Raw genomic sequence first — 3,931 nt, 5'->3', positions numbered from 1 at the left:
TTTTTTTGTGTGCTTTGTTTGTCCTATGGCGCCATCTTGTTTGTGGACAAGTTTGCTCCCTGCAGGTGCTGCAGTGTCCTTCCATGCAGCGCTTTCAACAGGAAGTAGAAGTGCAGTTGGGTTTTCAAGCCATCCGTTGCGTTTCTACTCGTACGGATTCTTCATTCTTCACGCCATGCTAGGTTTGTAAGTTTTACAATACAACTAAAACAATTCGGACTTACTAAGCCGTCCCGTGTGTGATGTCCGTAGGAGTGTTTTCGTACCTATTTGCACGGGCTATCGTCATTTTATAAAGCTAGCGTCATTAGCATTAGCTAATATGCTAACACATTTTGGTTCCAGTTTCACAAATTCCTCAGTAAATTCACCAAAACGTCCCCGTGGAGTCTGTTTAGCTGATTGGAGAGCTAGCCTGCACAGTAGGGATGATGTTCGAAACCGGTTCTCCCGGTTGTTCGATAAGAAAAGAACCGATTCCATGGACTCAAATCCCTTTTTGAGAACCGGTTCCCGTTATCGAGGCCACTATAGTAAAGAAAAAGAGTTGGTTCTTTATTCGAATCCCTGGGAACGAATCCCGTCCCACAGGGTGCCCATTTGATTGTAGACTCTTACTGACACCTTGTGGCGATATGAAATTACTACGTGTCATTAGTTTGGGCACTTCCAGGTTGGTGACGTCAGTTCAGTTGATGAGACAATTGAGAAGGAGACAAGTTGTGTTAGCTCTTACAAGCCTTGGAAAAGATAAGTCTGTAAGTAAACTGTTTAACTTGTTTATGTAAATCCATATTAAGGTGGAAAGTGGTTAAATTTGATACTAAGATGTTTATTGAAAAATGATTTTTGTGCACTGTTTCAATGGATGTTTTGAGGACTTAAAATGGCTGCCAGTCGTGTGTTTTCACTATCGAAATAATTTTTTGTAAGAAGAATTGTTGATTGATGACTGTGGTGTTCTTAGTGTCCTAGTGTGTGTAGTTAGTATGTTCCAATAGCAGCAGAAGTGCACTTTTTGGAGAGCTGTATTCTTTTCAGTTTTGTGCCCAAGGGCCTGATTTTATTTAACACTATAGTATTATTTATACACCTATAGTGATCACAGAGACAGCTTGTTTTTGTGTTACTGTATATATTTGTTTTTCTGAAAAATCCCACTTAATATACTTTGGGTAACAACACTCAATATTTATTTTTTTTATTTTTTTAGGGGGGTAACAGTCAATGTTTATTTATTTATTTTATTTTATTTTATTTTTTTCTTATAAAATAAAAGTGAGCTTTTGTTAAACCAAATATTGTGTGTTTTTTCCCATATACAACAACCTATCTGGATTCGATAAGAGAACCGATAAGGAATCGGTTCGATAAGAGGATTCGATAATGGGCTCGAACTCGATAATTTCTTATCAAACATCATCCCTACTGCACAGCTAGTGGGTCCATGACCATGACTTCAGTTTTGTTTGATCAGCCGTTTTACTGCCCCGTTACAGACACCCTTTGGAAACAATTAATGTATGTAATTAAACATGTAGAGAATCTTTCCTTTCCAATTCATTTCGCAACGTATATGCCCGCGGTTTATAGTCCGGCGCGGCTAATATATGGAAAATATTTTTTTGTGCTCTATAGTCCGGAACATACGCTCATTGAAATGGTTTTTCTCCAGTTGTGCAAAAAGTACAGTGCATCCTGGAAATATTCACAGTGCTTCACTTTTCCCACATTTGTGGGGTTAAATCACCAAAAAATGATTCCCGGGCGTGGCCACCGCTGCTGCTCACTGCTCCCCTCACCTCCCAGGGGGTGATCAAGGGTGATGGGTCAAATGCAGAAAATAATTTCGCCACACCTAGTGTGTGTGTGTGTGACAATCATTGCTACTTTAACTTAGATATGTTACAGCCTTATTCCAAAAATGGAATAAGTTCATTTTTGTCCTCAAAATTCTGCAAACAATACCCGTAATGACAATGTGAAGTTTATTTTGTTTTTTCTGAATCATCAAATTTATTGAAAATAAAAAACTAGAAGCTGGGCAGGACAATATAAAAAATAATAATAAAAAAAAAAATAATAAAATAAAATAAAAAAAATAAATAAAAAAATAAAAAAATAAAAAAATAAAAAAAAAATCACAAGTACATAAGTATTCACAGCCTTTGCTCAATACTTAGTTGATGCACATTTGGCAGAAATTGCAAGTCTCAAGTCTTTTTGAATACGATGCCACAAGCTTGACACATTTATCTTTGGGAAGGTTTTTTTGCACACTTTTGAGGAATTTATTCCATTTTGGAATGAGGCTGTAACGTAAGAAAACAATGGAAAAGTCAGGTGCCGTCAGCGGGTGCATTTGTTGTCTGCAAGATGAAAGAACTGGGAAGTAAGAAAGGATCTTTGGTTCTATGCCGGCGCTTTAAAAGGTAGGCGGTGACATTCTGCGAGTGTTAACGCTACAATGCATGTGGCCATAAATGACCCTTCATCCTTCTGGCTCTGGACAAAAGTGCTTGAATGTCAGTGTGGACTTAAGTGGGCATTTTTACTGATAAGAAGAACAGGATCAAGCAGGACTTGATGAGTTGTTGACATAAACAGTTGTAGAGGATGACAACAAACACAAAAGCCCAAAAGCGGTGAAGTTGTCACGTTGTGTAAATGCTCAATAAAAAGAGAAATCCTTTTCAACTTATATTCAATTGAATAGACTGCAAAGACAAGATATTTCATGTTTTTTGCAAATATTAGCTCATTTGGATTTTGCTGCCTGCGACATGTTTCAAAAAAGCTGGCACAAGTGGCAAAAAAGAGTGAGAAAGTCGAGGAATGCTCGTCAAAGACTTATTTGGAACATCCCACAGGTGGACGGGCTAATTGGGAACAGGTGGGTGCCATGATTGGGTATAAAAGCAGCTTCCGTGAAATGCTCGGTCGTTCACAAACAAGGACGGGGGCGAGGGTCACCACTTTGTCAACAAATGCCTGAGCAAATTGTTGAAGGACAACATTTCTCAACCAAGGAATTTAGGGATTTCACCATCTACGCTCCGTAATATCATCAAAAGGTTCAGAGAATGTGGAGAAATCACTGCACTTAAACGGCAATGCCCGTGATCTTCGATTCCCTGCATCAAAAAGCCACATCGGTGTGTAAAGGATATCACCACATGGTCTCAGGAACACTTCAGAAAACCATTGTCAGTACTACATTTGTAAGTGCAAGTTAAAACTCTACTAATCAAAGCCAAAGCCATTTATCAACAACACCCAGAAATGCTTCGCTGGGCCCGAGCTCATCTAAGATGGACTGATGCAAAGTGGAAAAGTGTTCTGTGGTCTGACGAGTCCACATTTCACATTTTTTTGGGAAACTGTGGACGTGGTGTCCTCAGGACCAAAGAGGAAAAGAACCATGGGGACTGTTCTAGGGTGAAAGTGTAAAAGGCAGCATGTGTGATGGTATGGGGGTGTATTAGTGCCCAAGACATGGGTAACTTACACATCTGTGAAGGCACCATTAATGCTGAAAGGTACATACAGCTTTTTGGAGCAACATATGTTGTTGTCATGGACGCCCCTGCTTATTTCAGCAAGACGATGCCAAGGGAGACTGTTAAACAACTTAAGCTGTACATCAAGCAAGAATGGGAAATAATTCCACTTCAAAAATGTGTCTCCTCACTTCCCAAACCTTTACTGAGTGTTGTTAAAAGGAAAGGCCATGTAACACAGTGGTAAAAATGCCTTTTTTGCAACGTGTTGCTGCCATTACATTCCAAATGAGCTAATATTTGCAAAAAATACCAAAGTTTCTGAGTGTGAACATGAAATATCTTGTCTTTGCAGTCTATTCAATTGAATATAAGTTGAAAAGGATTTGTTGTATTCTCTTTTTATTTAGCATTTACACAACGTGACAACT

This window comes from Entelurus aequoreus, linkage group LG03, assembly GCF_033978785.1.
Source record: "Entelurus aequoreus isolate RoL-2023_Sb linkage group LG03, RoL_Eaeq_v1.1, whole genome shotgun sequence".
Taxonomy (NCBI): domain Eukaryota; kingdom Metazoa; phylum Chordata; class Actinopteri; order Syngnathiformes; family Syngnathidae; genus Entelurus; species Entelurus aequoreus.
This window is presented reverse-complemented; position numbering follows the sequence as displayed.